This window comes from Entelurus aequoreus, linkage group LG06 (genome assembly GCF_033978785.1).
Source record: "Entelurus aequoreus isolate RoL-2023_Sb linkage group LG06, RoL_Eaeq_v1.1, whole genome shotgun sequence".
Classification (NCBI taxonomy): domain Eukaryota; kingdom Metazoa; phylum Chordata; class Actinopteri; order Syngnathiformes; family Syngnathidae; genus Entelurus; species Entelurus aequoreus.
Window position 1 is genome coordinate 84,452,587 of NC_084736.1, and position 20,429 is coordinate 84,473,015.

Here is a 20,429-nt window from a genome sequence, read left to right on the forward strand (position 1 = left end):
TTGTGCAAAGCTTCAACTGGCTGTAAAGTCCTGTGTCAATATATGAGTCACTGTCAGCTAACAGTACCAACTGCAGTTTGCAGGGGTTTTGGTATATTACATTTTATTCATGTCTGTGTGTTTCTAAAGATAAAAAAGAACTGCAACTTCCAAATTGCTGGCAGATAATTCTAAAAAAGAAACATAACAAAACAGATATTGCAAACAAAAAATGTGCAGGATGCGAGGAAGACTTCAATATGTGCATAAACAAATGCTAAAACCATTGATTATAGATCAATAAACAGTCGTCCCTTTTTTGCTTAATAAGGCATATTATTCATTTTTTGGGCTTGAATTAAGCATTTTCGAGTTTAGAAATGGCTAAATGAACTAAAAATATGACAAATACTGTTGTACTGGCCAGTGCTGCAGGTGAGACCAAACCAATCAGAGCACATTGTTCAGAATTGTGGCCGCTAATTGGCTGAGTCTTAGGCTGTTACGACATTGCGGTGGCTCTCAAACCTTTTCCACCAAGTACCACCTCAGAGAAAACTTGGCTCCCCAAGTACCATAATTGACCAACATTAAAATACAGTAGCTTAAGGCCCAAGTATTCATTAAAAACAAGGCAGAGTTTTTTTTTTTTAAGTCTTTTTGATATTTTGGCCACATTAAACACAGTTTGAACAGTACCACTGTGTTTGAAAATAGGAAAGACTGTACTAAAATCAGGTGATTCTTTGGCGTACCACTAGATAGAGCCCATGTACCACTAGAGCAGGGGTGGGCAATTCATTTTTACCGGGCGCATGAGCAACCCGAGCACTGCTGGAGGGCCACACCGACAATATTTCAATTCAATTTTGCTCAAATTATTTTTGATATACTGTAAGATAAATAATAATAATAATGAGAATAATAATAATAATAATAATAATAATAATAATAATTTAATTTAACCTAACTTAACTTTATACAAAAGCAGATTGCTTTTGATGGTTTTATTTTTAACACTGTCTTACACAACACTTCCTGATGTATAATACAATGCAAAAATGTCCATTTCTGTCACTTTATCCTGCATCCTCTTTAAAAGTCCAACATTTTTCCCTGTAAGATTTGGACAACCTGCCAGCTTGTCCCATTTCAGTCCTAACATGTCCAAACACACATTTACCTATGTGAACAAGTCATTACCTGTGGTTGTCTCTTTAATTGACTGCATGGCTGCCAGCTCCTCCGTGATTTGAAAGTCTGCAGTTATCCCACGTAAGAAGATGAGCAGCTGGGCGGTGTCACGTACATCGCAGCTCTCATCCAAAGCCAGCGAAAAACAGTCAAAGTCGGCCGTTCTGTTCTTCAGCTGAAGCTCCAAGCTTCCAGCGATGGTCTCAACCTGCCTGGTTACAGTGCGTCGGGAGAGTGACACGTTGTCAAATGCGCCCCTCTTCTCCGGGCATACAGCGCAACAGAGTCCAATAAGCACTCCTTAATAAACTCTCCGTCAGAAAACGCCTTACTTTTTCTGGCGATTTTGTGAGAAATGACGAAACTTGTCCTGACAGCTGCATCTCTGGGGGTGTGAAATTTGGCAAAAAGTCCTTGTTGGGTTTGCTATTTTACCATCAACGCATCAGCCTGCCTCGCACGTGCTTCATCAGACAGATTCCGGTATTTGTCCTGGTGCTTGGTCGTGTAGTGGCGATTCAAATGATATTCTTTAAACACAGCAACGTGTGTAGCACAAATTAAGCACACGGCTTTACCTTTCATTTCTGGAAAGAAATACTTGGCAGTCCATGTCTTGTTGAAAACACGCCATTCCTCATCAACTTTTCTCTTTTTAGCGTCTCGGGGGTGACCGTGCATCACTTGTCGCTGTGCACCTTCACTCACAGGTTACACCCGGACATACGCCCATAAATAACACTTTTCAAAATAAAAGCAGCACAGTTGTATTGCACGCACGACATAGATGTTTTTTTTAATTTATTTTGTCATTTGTGATTGCCGCTGTTCACATTCACTCACAACCACACACGCGCATACGTCCACACGGAAGTAATACAAATAACGCTTTTCAAAACAAAAGCAGCACCGTTGTATTGCACACTCGACATGGATACTTTTTCAAATGTATTTTGTAATTTATGATTGGCCTCACGCGGGCCGGACAGGGACGCACAAAGGGCCGGATGTGGCCCGCGGGCCGTAGAATGCCCAGGTCTGATCTAGAGGTCCACGTACCACAGTTTGAGAATCACTGCTATATTGGATTGATGGAGTGTAAAGGTGACTCAAGGGTGTTTTTTGGGGGGATAGGATAGACTTTATTTATCCAATAATGGGGAAATGATGTGGTTTGCGTGCAACCACAATAAGTCCACAACAATGAGGTAAAAACCACATGAAAACAAAAGGAAACATTAAAGAACACAACCAAGATAAAACACATTAAAAGAGAGGAGGGCTGATGCAACCAGCTGCCACCAAAACATGAGCAATAAATACTACATTTTGTGCACGAAAGAGACCTGACAAAGCAACCGTGTATTCATGTTAAGAACATATTTAAAAGCTGCTCAAACTATGAAAATATTCAATTTCTAACAAAGTACTCAGACTTTGCTGAAATTCATTTACATACTTGCCAACCTTGAGACCTTCGAATTTGTGAGATTGGGCGGGGGGGGGTGATCATTTCGCGATATTGCCATATTTTTGCTGAAAGGATTTAGTAGAGAACATCGACGATAAAGTTCGCAACTTTTGCTCGCTGATAAAAAAAAGCCTTGCCTGTAGCGGAAGTAGCGTGACGTCACAGGAGCTAGTATTCCTCACAATTCCCCGTTGTTTACAATGGAGCGAGAGAGATTCGGAGCGACAAAGCGACGATTACCCCATTAATTTGAGCGAGGATGAAAGATTCGTAGATGAGGAACGTGAGAGTGAAGGACTAGAGTGCAGTGCAGGACGTATATTTTTTCGCTCTGACCGTAACTTAGGTACAAGCTGGCTCATTGGATTCCACACTCTCTCCTTTTTCTATTGTGGATCACGGATTTGTATTTTAAACCACCTCGGATACTATATCCTCTTGAAAATGAGAGTCGAGAACGCGAAAAGGACATTTAAAGTGACTTTTATCTCCAAGACAATACATCGGTGACACACTTAGCTACTGAGCTAACGTGATAGCATCGTTCTCAAATGAAGATATAAACAAAATAAATAAACCCCTGACTGGAAGGATAGACAGAAGATCAACAATGCCATTAAACCATGGACAAAATGATTCCCGGGCGCGGTGCCGCTGCTGCCCCCTGCTCCCCAAGGGGATGGGACAAATGCAGAGGACAAATTTCACCACATCTAAGTGTGTGTGTGACAATCATTGGTACTTTAATCTTTAATCTTTAAACATGTAACTACACGGTTAATAAATCTCAGCCTGGTAAGGCTTAACAATGCTGTTGCTAACGACGCTAAGGCTAATTTAGCAACTTAGCAACCGGACCTCACAGAACCATGATAAAAACATTAGCGCTCCACCTACGCCAGCCAGCCCTCATCTTCCCATCAACAGCCGTGCTCACCTGCGTTCCAGCGATCGACGGCGCGACGAAGGACTTCATCCGTGGGTTTGGCGGCAAGCATCGGCTAGGCGTAGTAAGTAGTCCTTGTTGTGTTGCTGTATGTGTTGTACTTAGCCGCTAATACACCGATCGATCCCACCTACAACTGTCTTCTTTGCAGCCTTCATTGTTCATTAAACAAATTGCAAAAGATGTCCAGAATACTGTGGAATTATGAAATGAAAACAGAGCTTTTTGTATAGGATTCTACGGGTACCATAACTTCCGTTACTCGGACTTCGTCACGCGCATACGTCATCATACCGCGACGTTTCAGCCGGAAGTTTTAAAAGTCACTTTATAAGTTAACCCGGCCGTATTGGCATGTGTTGCAATGTTAAGATTTCATCATTGATATATAAACTATCAGACTGCGTGGTCGCTAGTAGTGGCTTTCAGTAGGCCTTTAAGCTACGGTATAATTCAAAGGGAACACTGAGTGACATTTATTCAACATATTCGAAAGATACAGTCGAGCACTTCTAATGTTTGGCATCTCAATCACGAGTTCAATCATTGTTTAGAAGTGTCTTTACGCTTTCCACTTCATTAACACAGAAAGGTTTTTTTGTGTGTCATTTACAGACTGAAACTGTATTGTAAAAATATGTTCCAAATGTCACTTTCCATTGTGCTTGAAGTGGTAATAAGAGCATCAGAGAGAGCGCTGTAGCCTCTGCTGCTCTTTTGCTTCCAAGAAACATGGCCTTCCTTCTTCATTAACATATTCAACTGCTCCTTTTTTATAAGGTCATCTTATCTACCTTGCACACTTCAAGGATTCTGCATAATAATACAAACCCCGTTTCCATATGAGTTGGGAAATGGTGTTAGATGTAAATATAAACGGAATACAATGATTTGCAAATCCTTTTCAAGCCATATTCAGTTGAATATGCTACAAAGACAACATATTTCATGTTCAAACTGATTAACAATTTTTTTTTTTGCAAATAATCATTAACTTTAGAATTCGATGGCAGCAACACGTGACAAAGAAGTTGTGAAAGGTGGCAATAAATACTGATAAAGTTGAGGAATGCTCATCAAACACTTATTTGGAACATCCCACAGGTGTGCAGGCTAATTGGGAACAGGTGGGTGCCATGATTGGGTATAAAAACAGCTTCCCAAAAAATGCTCAGTCTTTCACAAGAAAGGATGGGGCGAGGGTCACCACTTTGTCAACAACGGCGTGAGCAAATAGTCAAAACAGTTTAAGAACAACCTTTCTCAAAGCGCAATTGCAAGAAATTTAGGGATTTCAACATCTACGCTCCATAATATCATCAAAAGGTTCCAGAAAATCTGGAGAAATCACTCCACGTAAGCAGCATGGCCGGAAACCAACATTGAATGAGCGTGACTTTCGATCCCTCAGACGGCACTGTATCAAAAACCGACATCAATCTCTAAAGGATATCACCACATGGGCTCAGGAAAGCTTCAGAAAACCACTGTCAGTAACTACAGTTCTTCGCTACATCTGTAAGTGCAAGTTAAAGCTCTACTATGCAAAGCGAAAGCCATTTATCAACAACACCCAGAAACGCCGCCGGCTTCTCTGGGCCCGAGATCATCTAAGATGGACTCATGCAAAGTGGAAAAGTGTTCTGTGGTCTGACGAGTCCACATTTCAAATTGTTTTTGGAAAAATTCGACATTGTGTCATCCGGACCAAAGGGGAAGCGAACCATCCAGACTGTTATCGACGCAAAGTGTAAAAGGCAGCATGTGTGATGGTATGGGGGTGCATTAGTGCCCAAGGCATGGGTAACTTACACATCTGTGAAGGCACCATTAATGCTGAAAGGTACATACAGGTTTCGGAACAACATATGCTGCCATCTAAGTGCCGTCTTTTTCATGGACGCCCCTGCTTATTTCAGCAAGACAATGCCAAGCCACATTCAGCACGTGTTACAACAGCGTGGCTTCGTAAAAAAAGAGTGCAGGTACTTTCCTGGCCCGCCTGCAGTCCAGACCTGTCTCCCATCCAAAATGTGTGGCGCATTATGAAGCCTAAAATAGGACAGCGGAGACCCCGGACTGTTGAACGACTGAAGCTCTACATAAAACAAGAATGGGAAAGAATTCCACTTTCAAAGCTTCAACAATTAGTTTCCTCAGTTCCCAATCGTTTATCGGGTGTTGTTCAAAGGAAAGGCCATGTAACACAGTGGTGAACATGCCCTTTCCCAACTACTTTGGCACGTGTTGCAGCCATGAAATTCTAAGTTAATTATTATTTGCAAAAAAAAATAAAGTTTATGAGTTTGAACATGAAATATGTTGTCTTTGTAGCATATTCAATTGAATATGGCTTGAAAAGGATTTGCAAATCATTGTATTCCGTTTATATTTACATCTAACACCATTTCCCAACTCATATGGAAACGGGGTTTGTACATATACATATACATGCATGTGTGTTTTAAAGTGACATTTGTCACAGAGCACACTATTTGTGGTTACCTTGCTTATCTTTGCACTAATGTGTGCATTTAACTGATCACTGACCATATAACAAGCCACGGCGCCTTTCAGGTAAACATAAAGTACCTTCAAGTAAAAGTGGAATGTGCTGTCAAAATGAATTTGGGGATTCATCTGCGTTAAAACCTGGTTATTGGAATTTTTTTTTTTGGTGATTATTCACATGAGTTGACTCGTTACTATTGACGGCGCTGATACATATTGCTAACTACTACTTTTTTCAGTTAATTACATTTTATATATATATATATAATATAATATATATTATTTTTAATCTGATTTTATTTTTAAATTAAGTTAAATATATATTTTTTTAAATTATTAAAACATTTAATTAACAGGTATTAAAACATGAATTAAATTAATTATTTGTTGATTTTAAATTGTATTTAAAATTAACAGGGGAATTGCACTTTTTGGGGGAAATGTTGCCCATCAGTCACAAAACCAGAGACAAGACAACACTAGCAATAAGTGCTAACAATGCAGATAATGCAAATTCAATCTATTCCGCCTATAAAGCCCTCTAAAAACATCCACAATCTCCATCAATGTTTTATACATATATTTTAAGTAAATACTGTATGTAATGTAGTAACATGCACATTAATACTAACTTGTAGTATTTACGTATTTTGGTCATTTTAAGCATTGCAGGAACATTTTGGTGGCACATTGATTCGTATCAGAGGGATTTATATAATATTACGTTTGTTATTTCCTTTAAAAACTACTAATCACGGCAGACTACAACGACTACTATTTTGGTTATCTTTTTTTAGTCTTGAATATACAGAGAATGAGCTACAAGTTGTATAAGCTGTGTGCTAAACAGAATCCATCTCTAGTGAAACTCTTAGCATTATGTAGCAGTATTGCTAAGTGCTGAACAAGATGTACAAACCACAAATTATTAACACATCAATTTGCGTACATGATTAATGCTATATTTTTTGTGATTAGTCACAAGAGTTATTTTTGACAGCCCTATATATATATATATATATATATATATATATATATATATATATATATATATATATATATATATATATATATATATATATATATATATATATATATATATATATATATATATATATATATAAATATACAGTGTTTCCCACACATTCATTTATTTGTGGCGGCCCGCCACGAAAGAATTACGTCCGCCACAAATAAAAAAAAATACAAAAATATATATTTATAGATATTTTTTTGTTTTTGTTGTCCTTTCTAGCTTCTAAGGCAAATCATATAGTTGATGTAGATGCCCATATAGGCTGTTCAGATTTACTTTACAAAAGAGAAGTGTAGGATACTTCTCTTGTTGCCTTATTTGTATTTGACCACTACTGTTTTCTGTTTATTTGTTACTGACTGTGGCAGGACACCTCTGCCTCTGTTTCACTTTATGTTGCTGGTAAATAATATGGTTGTAGTAGTAGGCTAACGTTAAATTATTTAGTATGCACTAATTAAAGGGGCAGAGCTTTAAGAGACATTTTAGCTTTCATATTTTAAAAGATATATTTTTTGTAAGAACCACAATTAATAAATATATTTCAGTGAATAACTTATTGTTCAAATCTGTATATAAATATGTACATAAAGTGTTGTAATTATATTGTAAAATGGATGGATGGATGGATGGACGTTTAAAAAAAACCTGTTATTATTAATTAGTAAGTATACATTTTTTGAGCCTTTTTAGAGAAAATTATATCATTGTAGTAAATTATGCAAATTACTCAGCGACGCTGAGATCATTATTCATGCGTTCGTTACGTCTCGTCTCGATTACTGTAACGTATTATTTTCGGGTCTCCCTATGTCTAGCATTAAAAGATTACAGTTGGTACAAAATGCGGCTGCAAGACTTTTGACAAAAACAAGAAAGTTTGATCATATTACGCCTATACTGTATATACCTTTATATACATATATATACACACCTATACTGGCTCACTTGCACTGGCTTCCTGTGCACTTAAGATGCGACTTTAAGGTTTTACTACTTACGTATAAAATACTACACGGTTTAGCTCCAGCCTATCTCGCCGATTGTATTGTACCATATGTCCCGACAAGAAATCTGCGTTCAAAGAACTCCGGCTTATTAGTGATTCCCAGAGCCAAAAAAAGTCTGCGGCCTATAGAGCGTTTTCTATTGGGGCTCCAGTACTCTGGAATGCCCTCCCGGTAACAGTTAGAGATGCTACCTCAGTAGAAGCATTTAAGTCCCATCTTAAAACTCATTTGTATAATCTAGCCTTTAAATAGACCCCCCTTTTTTAGACCAGTTGATCTGCCGTTTCTTTTCTTCTCTCCTCTTCTCCCCTGTCCCTTGCGAGGGGGAGTTGCATAGGTCCGGTGGCCATGGATGAAGTGCTGGCTGTCCAGAGTCGGGACTCCGGGTGGACCACTAGCCTGTGCATCGGTTGGGGACATCTCTGCGCTGCTGACCCGTCTCCGCTCAGGATGGTTTCCTGTTGGCCCCGCTGTGGACTGGACTCTCGCTGATGTGTTGGATCCACTGTGGACTGGACTTTCACAATGTTATGTCAGACCCACTCGACATCCATTGCTTTTGGTCTCCCCTAGGGGGGGGGGGGTTACCCACATATGCGGTCCTCTCCAAGGTTTCTCATAGTCATTCACATTGACGTCCCACTGGGGTGAGTTTTTCCTTGCCCGTATGTGGGCTCTGTACCGAGGATGTCGTTGTGGCTTGTACAGCCCTTTGAGACACTTGTGATTTAGGGCTATATAAATAAACATTGATTGATTGATTGATTGATGTCATGGTGACCACGCCCATAGCCACGCCCCCACCACCACAGGTATCTTGGCAGTTTATGGGAAACACTGATATATATATATATATATATATATATATATATATATATATATATACACTACCGTTCAAAAGTTTGGGGTCACCCAAACAATTTAGTGGAATAGCCTTCATTTGTAAGAACAAGAATAGACTGTCGAGTTTCAGATGAAAGTTCTCTTTTTCTGGCCATTTTGAGCGTTTAATTGAGCCCACAAATGTGATGCTCCAGAAAGTCAATCTGCTCAAAGGAAGGTCAGTTTTGTAGCTTCTGTAACGAGCTAAAGTGTTTTCAGATGTGTGAACATGATTGCACAAGGGTTTTCTAATCATCAATTAGCCTTCTGAGCCAATGAGCAAACACATTGTACCATTAGAACACTGGAGTGATAGTTGCTGGAAATGGGCCTCTATACACCTATGTAGATATTGCACCAAAAAGCAGACATTTGCAGCTAGAATAGTCATTTACCACATTAGCAATGTATAGAGTGTATTTCTTTCAAGTTAAGACTAGTTTAAAGTTATCTTCATTGAAAAGTACAGTGCTTTTCCTTCAAAAATAAGGACATTTACATGCGACCCCAAACTTTTGAACGCTAGTGTATATATATATATATATATATATATATATATATATATATATATATATATATATATATATATATATATATATATATATATATATATATATATACACAGTCGGTTATTCATGCATCAATGATGCAGTTAGAGAATGGGCAACACAAAAAGCCATTTAATCTCGTTGTTGTGTGACCTCCATCTGTGTTGGTTTACGTGTTGCAGGCGCCTTTTAATCATCACGATATCGACAGGATGATTACATTCTCCTCCTGCTGCCTCTTTGCTGTTTGCGTCTCAAGTGTGCGTTATAGATGATGAGAGATAAACTTATTGTTCCTCATGTGAGAAATGACAGACCTGGGTGTGCGCTGACCCTGACTCAGCTTCCTGCCGCTTACTCAGAGACTCTAAATGGATTAAGTTGTCAGTTGGACAGCCCAGCTGAGATTTTTAATATCCAGCCTGAGGTATATCAAGCAAACTGTCTGCCAAGTGGTATCAGAGGGATTTACTCGACTTTTATTGCAACTTTCTTACCGCTTTTCTTATCCAAGATCCTGTATGGCCATGCCCCTCAGTGACTCCTTGAGGGTGTTTGACTTCTGCATTAATATCACGCTGAAGAGGAAAAATAGATGATGCTCAGTCCAGGGCGAGTATTACATTTTTACAACATTTGACAATTTATAGCAGACCTGGGAATTCTACGACCCGCGGGCCACATCCGGCCCTTTGTGCGTCCCTGTCCGGCCCGCGTGAGGCCAATCATAAATTACAAAATACATTTAAAAAGTATCTATGTCGAGTGTGCAATACAACGGTGCTGCTTTTGTTTTGAAAAGCGTTATTTGTATTACTTCCGTGTGGACGTATGCGCGTGTGTGGTTGTGAGTGAATGTGAACAGCGGCAATCACAAATGACAAAATAAATTTAAAAAAACATCTATGTCGTGCGTGCAATACAACTGTGCTGCTTTTATTTTGAAAAGTGTTATTTATGGGCGTATGTCCGGGTGTAACCTGTGAGTGAAGGTGCACAGCGACAAGTGATGCACGGTCACCCCCGAGACGCTAAAAAGAGAAAAGTTGATGAGGAATGGCGTGTTTTCAACAAGACATGGACTGCCAAGTATTTCTTTCCAGAAATGAAAGGTAAAGCCGTGTGCTTAATTGGTGCTACACAGCTTGCTGTGTTTAAAAAATATCATTTGAATCGCCACTACACGACCAAACACGAGGAAAAATACCGGAATCTGTCTGATGAAGAGCGCGCAAGGCAGGCTGATGCGTTGATGGTAAAACTGCAAACCCAACAAGGACTTTTTGCCCAATTTCACACCCCCAGAGATGCAGCCGTCAGGACAAGTTTTGTCATTTCTCACAAAATCGCCAGAAAAAGTAAGGCGTTTTCTGACGGAGAGTTTATTAAGGAGTGCTTATTGGACTCTGTTGCGCTGATATGCCCGGAGAAGAGGTGCGCATTTGAGAACGTGTCACTCTCCCGACGCACTGTAACGAGGCGGGTTGAGACCATCGCTGGAAACTTGGAGCTTCAGCTGAAGAACAGAACGGCCGACTTTGACTGTTTTTCGCTGGCTTTGGATGAGAGCTGCGATGTACGTGACACCGCCCAGCTGCTCATCTTCTTACGTGGGATAACTGCAGACTTTCAAATCACGGTGGAACTGGCAGTCATGCAGTCAGTTAAAGAGACAACCACAGGTAATGACTTGTTCACATAGGTAAATGTGTGTTTGGACATGTTAGGATGGAAATGGGACAAGCTGGCAGGTGTGACAACAGATGGTTGTCCAAATCTGACGGGGAAAAATGTTGGACTTTTAAAGAGGATGCAGGATAAAATGACAGAAATTGACATTTTTGCATTGTATTATACATCAGGAAGTGTTGTGTAAGACAGTGTTAAAAATAAAACCATCAAAAGCAATCTGATTTTGTATAAAGTTAAGTTAGGTTAAATGAAATTATTATTATTATTATTATTATTATTATTATTATTATTATTATTATTATTATTATTATTATTATTATTATTATTATTATTATTTATCTAACGGTATAATTTAATTGAAATATTGTCGGTGTGGCCCTTCAGCAGTGCTCGGGTTGCTCATGCGTCCCCCGTTAAAAATGAATTGCCCACCCCTGATTTATGTATAGCATATGTGAGGTAGGCCAATTAAGACCATTACTAGAGGCCCCACTGTTCTCTTTTGGCAGGTTTTTATTCTTATCTCGAGCCCCCACTCCTCCACCACAACAGATAAAGAAGAATGAAAAGCAAACACTGGAGACAACTTAATGGATTCAAGGGGGAGACGAGAGAAGGACCACCGGCTTATTGACTCAAAGCAAGAGGAAGCGCATGAGTGACAGGCCATGATCTCCCAATGTTTTCAATAACTGGCCTCTCTTTGCAAAGGGGCCACATCTCTTGGAGTCCACGTTGAACTCCATCCCCTCCTTCCACGCTGCTTCTCTCAGAAATCAGTGTGGGCAGGAGGAGCCCACAGGAGTCTGACACTGCAGTCGTACCAATTTCCTCCCTGGCAAGTATCCACCAGGAAACATGTCCAATGATTCAGTGTCGCTGTTTGCTTTTGTGCAGCCTGGTTTTTTGCACTTGGTGTACGTGTGCCGACCTCCAGTGATGGAAAGTGTACATTTTTATATTGTGTCTGACTGGAAAAATATACCAAAGGATGCTGATATTTGTAAACAATAACAAAAACCAGCAAAACAATGTTTACCACCGATACATGGATCTTTTATCTAGAGCGGGGGTCGGCAACCTGCGGCTTCCAAACTCTTCCATTTTCTTATAATAAAGCTGACAGTTGACTTTGGAATATTTAGGAGCAAGGACATTTCAGGACTGGATTTGTTGCACAGGTGGCATCCTGTGACAGTTCCACGCTGGAAATCACTGAGAGCGGCCCATTCTTTCACCAATGTTTGTAGAAACAGTCTCCATGCCTAAGTGCTTGATTTTGTTTGATCATATTACACCTATAGTGGCTCACCTGCACTGGCTTCCTGTGCACCTAAGATGCGACTTTAAGGTTTTACTACTTACGTATAAAATACTACACGGTCAAGCTCCTGCCTATCTTGCCGATTGTATTGTACCATATGTCCCGGCAAGAAATCTGCGTTCAAAGAACTCCGGCTTATTAGTGATTCCCAGAGCCCAAAAAAAGTCTGCGGGCTATAGAGCGTTTTCTATTCGGGCTCCAGTACTATGGAATGCCCTCCCGGTAACAGTTAGAGATGCTACCTCAGTAGAAGCATTTAAGTCTCATCTTAGAACTCATTTGTATACTCTAGCCTTTAAATAGACCCCCCTTTTTAGACCAGTTGATCTGCCGTTTCTTTTCTTTTCTTTTCTACTCTGGACCGCTAGCCTGTTCATCGGATGGGGACATCTCTACGCTGCTGACCCGTCTCCGCTCGGGATGGTTCCTGCTGGCCCCACTATGGACTGGACTTTCGCTGATGTGTTGGACTTTCACAATATTATGTCAGACCCACTCCACATCCATTGCTTTCGGTCTCCCCTAGAGGGGGGGGGGTTACCCACATATGCGGTCCTCTCCAAGGTTTCTCATAGTCATTCACATTGACGTCCCACTGGGGTGAGTTTTCCTTGCCCGTATGTGGGCTCTGTACCGAGGATGTCGTTGTGGCTTGTACAGCCCTTTGAGACACCTGTGATTTAGGGCTATATAAATAAACATTGATTGATTGATTGACTGATTTGATACACCTGTGATTAGGACACCTGATTCTCATCATTTGGATGGGTGGCCAAATACATTTGGCAATATAGTGTATATGTCCGGTCCAGGTGAACTTTTTAGTCTCATGGAGTATAAACCCGAAAAAAATGATGATCATTCCTTTCGGCGGTAGCTAACTGATTGTGATTGAGACCAAGGCTGCAATGTTCACCTGTGACCTGTTTTGAATAAATGTTATATCTTTCAGAGAGACCTGACCTCTGACTGTTCAATCACAACTCTAACAAGTCCACTTCTCTTCAGATTGGCAGCTTGTATGGCCGCTGGCTCACTTCTTGATTGCAACCCAACTGTCCCAAAATTGATGTTGCTGAGTAAAATGCTTTTTAGTTCCATGATTTTGAAAGCAACAGTTTCTATCGAGTCAATCCCAATCTAGTTTGCGGAAGAAAAAACAAAACGTCAACATTTCTCAGTGTAGCTTTAACCATCAGACTTTTACCACATTCTTGGGCTCCATTAAACATTTATGACAACATCCTTATTAAGTCAGATAGTGGTGAGAGTTCACTGGCAATGACTAAGCAACCCACCAAATGTTCCGAGATTGTAACACGGAAAAAAAATTGGGCTACACCAGGGGTGTCAAACGTAAGGCCCGAGGGCCGGATCAGGCCCGCCAACAGGTTTTATCCGGCCCGCGGGATGAGTTTGCTAAGTTTAAAAATTAGTCAACATTTTTGAATGAAAGAAACTGCTGTTCTAAATGTGTCCACTAGATGTCACATTGGCAATGTCAGAAAAATTGTATGTAAATTATCAAAAAACTTTCCGTTCTGAGTTCCAGTGAACAGATGAGAGCTGTCTTTGTTCCACCAAGTCAAAGGCTTGGAAAATTCCCCCCCCCCCCACATCGGCAGTGAAGTGTATATACTCACAAGAAACTGAATAGCTTTGTCTTTGACCTTTTTTTTTACTTGAAGAAAGCAAATTAACATATTATATGAGAATGTTATGTTATGATTATCTTTAACCGAATCACAGCAGTGCTCAAATTAAAAAACAGCATTCACTCTCATGTGATATTGCTTAATTAACATTAATGATGTGCACTTTAACAACTAGGCTTACAACTATACCTAATATATAAAGGGGTGGAAAAGTGACTATTACCTACAGGGCAAACATTAGCTAACCAGAAGGCAAAAACAATGTAAACAAAAAACACCTGCTTAAAAGATCTAATACAAATGTCCCTGAGGAATGTAAGGTGGGAGTACTGTAATTACCTAACGTTACATTATTATTTTCCATAACAACTTAGCCCCCTCCACAATATTAACCCGACATTAAAACAGAACTAGCTATTTATTGATCAGCAATTGCCGAATCATGTAACATTAGCTTAATGCTAAAAAGCCAAGTTACTATCACATTCTGTAACAGACAAATAATTTCATCTAGGCTAACGTTACCTACCTGCTACCTCTGTCTTTTTCTCGTTTCTCCTCCTCTTCTTTTCTCTTTTTTCTTCCCTGGGCACCTGACAGTTTTGGCCGTTTTGACATCTTGTGTTGATTTTTTGATGTGGTAAGAGTCATGATACGGGAAGGGAGGGGGCGCACCGTGCGGGGGGGGGGGGGGGGGGGGGGGGGGCGTGCGTAATGTTGTAACAAATAATATTTGTATTAAATAGGCTTTACTTTGCATTTTAATTAACGTGGGATTATTTTTTGTATTTAGAAATAATAGTACCACCTTTTTTTTTTTTTTTTTCTCCAACATTTGTGGCACTGGCGTGGCGCCCCCTGATGGACGGCGCCCTTAGCATTTGCCTATACGGCCTATGCCACGGGCTGGCCCTGTCTATTGTCATCGAAGACCTGCTCAAGCCGAATCCAGGACGAGCCCAAGCCCGAGGCATCTTCTTCTTTTGTCTTCAATGTGACCAAAAACAAGAGCTGTTTACATACCCCGCATTCCTGTTGAGACATGTGTTGTTGTGTAAACATTGAATACCTAAATAAAGGACGAGACGTAAACCTTTTTCGTCAGAGCATGCTAAGACACTGTAAGAGGTTATAGGTCAACGGCGTCTCTCCTCAATTGAGTCCAAATTTAATTCTGTCTCTGTTTGATTCTTTGCTTCTTGTCTTGTTTAATAGATGTCATCAGTGTTTGAACCTGACAGGCAATTCTTTGTATCTTTGTAGATGATGCTACATACTGTATGTACAAAATAAAGCACATGTTAGTACATCAGTTGAGCAAAATGATCAAACTACATAAATAACATCCTGTAATTTCATTTTGATGTCATTTTTTCATCTTGATAGATTGAAAATGAACACCAATGAGTTGACTGATGAACATTATCACATCATTTATTCAGAAAGTATAAATAAGGACAAATAAATATAGAATACTATTAATCGCAACATGTAAGTGAAAAAACATAATTTGTACATTTTCAGAATGTGCTTGTTCTATTTTTAAACAAAGAAAACAATCTGAAGTTGTCTTTATTTTTAAGTTATCGTGTTATCGTCTTGGGTGTAGATTTTTCTCCATGTGGCCCACATCTAACATGACTTTGACAGCCCTGGTCTACAGACTTGTGACATGTCATGATCTTGAATGGGATTGTGCTGAAAATTTTAATTCCCCCTCAGGGATGAATAAAGTAGGTGCCGATATAAAAAGTGGCTGATCGCAAGATCAGAAAAGTAAAAAGTTAGTGCTGTTTGAATGAGTATGAAAAAGTAGCGCAGAAAAAAACTATAAATCGCGAGTGGAGAAGCGGCGAACAAACAGCGCCAGCGTCCTCTCTCCGCTCCCAGTCTGTGGAACGCTCTCCCTGACCACCTGAGGGCACCACAGACTGTGGATGCTTTTAAAAAGGCTTATAAACCCTTCTTTTTAAAAAAGCCTTTTTTTTTTTTTTTTAGATATATGCATACTAGTTTTAGCTATTTTATATATATTATATTTTATATTTCTTTTTTCATTATCTTTTTATTTTTTAATTGTTTTTTAATACGCTGTATTACTTTGAGGTTGTTTACTCAATGTAAAGTGCTTTTTACAAATAAAATCTATCATTATTATTATCAGTATTAATAAAGTATTTCTGATTCTGATTCTGATGTCATAGCAGCATGGTGACATCATAGTTCTTAGTGATTTGGGGAAGAAAACAAAACCCCACCAGAATGATAGAGGTCAACGTTGGCCAAGGATCAACTGAGAGCTCTTACTACATTCTATTGGTCTTTTTCAGCCACATATGTTTTTCTAAGCTGTGTGTATTCCTTTGAATGTGTTTTATTCATTCATCTGGATAATGACTTACTTTAGGTCTGCAGTCTCTGGTGCAGCAGGGTTCACTTTTGGCATTTGTTTGAATCTTTTCTCCTCTTTTGCAGTGATACTCGGTTTGAAATTCTATCAAAGTATTAAAAAAAATGAAATGCATTTTTCTTATTCTATACACATATTTAATTTTGGAATTCGTACAGTAGGTGTGATTGTTAAATCTCCTAGACTGTAAAGCATGCCAGCAATTAAATTGTACTCCTTGGAAGTGTACGAATGGACCACACCACCATTGCCAGTTTAATCAATACCTTAATTAAAAATAGAACATCATTTGTTGCCACGTTTTTAGATGAAATCTTTAGCATTTTATGAGTATATCAGTTATTATACGAGTCATTACGAGACAGTAGCTAAATAGCAGTGTTGCCATACATTCATTTATTCGTGGTACGCCAAACTTGCAGTTAAAATAGGTTTGGCGCTCATAAAGCCATCATAATGGGACACGTACGCCCTTTTTTCACGCCAACATTTGATTTGAACAAAAAGATGGAGGCTGTCACCGCCTGCTGCCACCTTGTGAGTTCCTGTGTTGCCCTAGTGGGCGGAGTAGTGAGACGTGCACAGCTGCTTCCAATTTTCCCTGATGCTACTTAAGCAGCACCTTGACAGCTGGATGGCACTCGGAGATTCCACTCCTCGGCTATCTACGCCGGAAGATTCCTATGCTTCCAGTTTTTTTTGCTACCTCCTATCTTGGCCGTTCCCAGTGCCATCCAGCTTGGTGTTGTTTGGTAGTTTGCACGTCTTGCAACTCCAAGTGTAGTTTATTTTTGTATGTAGTAGCTTTTGTTCTTTTTTTCCCACGGTGCACATTTAGTTTTCTCTTTTTTTTTTCTCCACGGTGTACATTTAGTTTTCTCTTTTTTTTTTTTCCACGGTGCACATTTAGTTTTCTCTTTTTTTTTTTTTTCCACGGTGTACATTTAGTTTTCTGTTTTTTTTTTTTCCACGGTGCACATTTAGTTTTCTCTTTTTTTTTTTTTTCCACGGTGTACATTTAGTTTTCTGTTTTTTTTTTTTTCCACGGTGTACATTTAGTTTTCTCTTTTTTTTTTTTTTCCACGGTGCACATTTAGTTTTCTCTTTTTTTTTTTTTTCCACGGTGCACATTTAGTTTTCTCTTTTTTTTTTTTTCCACGGTGTACATTTAGTTTTCTCTTTTTTTTTTTTTTCCACGGTGCACATTTAGTTTTCTCTTTTTTTTTTTTTCCACGGTGTACATTTAGTTTTCTCTTTTTTTTTTCTTCCACGGTGTACATTTAGTTTTCTCTTTTTTTTTTTTTCACAGTGCACATTTAGTTTTCTCTTTTTTTTTTTTTTTTCCACGGTGCACATTTAGTTTTCTCTTTTTTTTTTTTTTCCACGGTGTACATTTAGTTTTCTCTTTTTTTTTTTTCCACGGTGTACATTTACTTTTCTCTTTTTTTTTTTTTCCCACGGTGCACATTTAGTTTTCTCTTTTTTTTTTTTTCCACGGTGTACATTTAGTTTTCTCTTTTTTTTTTTCCCACGGTGCACATTTAGTTTTCTCTTTTTTTTTTTTTCCCACAGTGCACATTTAGTTTTCTTTTTTGTTCTTTTTTTTCCACGGTGTACATTTACCCTTCTCTTTTTTTTTTTTCCACGGTGCACATTTAGTTTTCTCTTTTCCGCACCGTCGCTTTTTCTTACCTCCTGTTTTTCATTTCAGTTCAGTACAGTTTCAGTTTATGTGGAACATGCATACGATACAACGTCATTCTTCACGTTTCCAGTTGTTTCATCACAGCACGTCCGAAAAGGAGTAGGAAGAAGCTGATCTTATTTAATCCCACCCCTTTTCATACCATAGCAGTTTTGTCCCATTTCCTTGTTCTCTGTAACAGAACAGTGAACAAATAAATAATAATAAAAAAAATACCATAGTAACGAAACAAATATTAAATACATAAATTATCTTTGTCTCAATAAAAAAATATAAAAAAAATTACAAAAAAGGGTTCAAGATGTTCATTATAATTCTTGTTCTGTGTACTTAGTGAACACTTGTAGTGTGAACAGTTTCTTAAAGTGAATCATATTGCTGCCTTGTTTGATATCTTTGCTTAATCCATTCCGTAATTTAATTGCGTGCATACAAATGTTTCAAATTAGATTTTCCTCTAAGGTTATATTTCACCTCCTTGGTTGAGAAGAATTGTTGTACATTCTTGGCTAGCAGGTTATAGTTTGCTTTGTACATCATTTTACATGTTTGTAAATGCACCAGGTGGTTGAATTTCAATATTTATGATTCAATAAATAAAGGCTTTGTATGTTCTCTAGATCCAACATTATGTTTTATTACAATTGATCTTTTTTGTAACACAGTTTGGATGGTTTTTGTGATTAATTTCCTAAGTAAAAGACCTGTTTTAGTCACCGTCCGTCTGCATCCTTGCGTTCCTCTCTACTGTGTTGAATAAAACTGTGACAGAGGCATCCATCCATCCATCCATCCATCCATCCATCCATCCATCCATCTCCAAGGGAGAGACCCACCACATGGCGGAGGAAACTCATTTGGGTCGCTTGTACCCGTGATCTTGTCCTTTCGGTCATAACCCAAAGCTCATGACCATAGGTGAGGATGGTAAATTGAGAGCTTTGCCTTCCGGCTCAGCTCCTTCTTCACCACAACGGATCGATACAGCGTCCGCATTACTGAAGACGCCGCACCGATCCTCACCATCCACTCTTCCCTCACTCGTGAACAAGACTCCCAGGTACTTGAACTCCTCCGCTTGGGGCTTCAACCGGCCAGGATCTTCAGCTCTCACTGGATCGGTTCGCAGCCGAGTGTGAAGCGACTGGGATGAGAATCAGCACCTCCGAGTCCCGAGTCCATGGTTCTCGCCCGGGAAAGGGTGGAGTGCCATCTCCGGGTTGGGGAGGAGATCTTGCCCCAAGTAGAGGAGTTCAAGTGACAGAGGCAAGGACACACAATTTACTTTTTGTCTGATTGATTGATCTCTGAGTATAACAAGTAGAAGACTAACAAACAATAGCTGGCAGCAGAACACAACACTTACAAATCTTTTCATTTGACAACTTTAATGGCTTGCTTTAACCCACATTGGCACTTTATTATTAATGTACACAAATGGAACCCAGCGTGGTGTGTACATTCCCATTGGAACATGCTTTCTTCCGTACGACGCCACATATCAGAGTCTGAGGTCAAACTCAGGTCAGGCTTTTATTGTCACGATCATGCCACTTCCTGTCTGCTGAGACGTGTGTGCCTGGATCCAATTTTTCTTGCTATGAATGCTCATCGTGTTCCCATTGTCCCCGTGTCAGGATGACGTACTGTTTCACCTGTCCAATTTCCAGTTGACCCATTGGGTATCATTATGGGTGGGCCGACGAGCGTGAAGCTGTCCGAGGATATTGATGTCATGTGATCGCTATCACTGATGCCATACATCATTTGACCTCAACCAACTTTTTTTTTTATCATTGTGCATCACATGATGCAATATAACAGCACATCCTTACTACAAAGTTGTGTGTGGACGTGTTTGCTGTAAATCATGTTGTTCAATTCCACAGTCATTTGAAAGCCATTTCATGTGACATGTGGATACTTCATCATGTTTTAAACGAGCAAAGTAGCAAAAGGACGGCAGAATTACGTGATGCTCGGCCTCGCCTTTCATATGTTTTCCATGTGAAAATGTCATTTTGGTTCAGTATTCCGAGCACAGTTTGTGTTAAGTACGTTGGCTT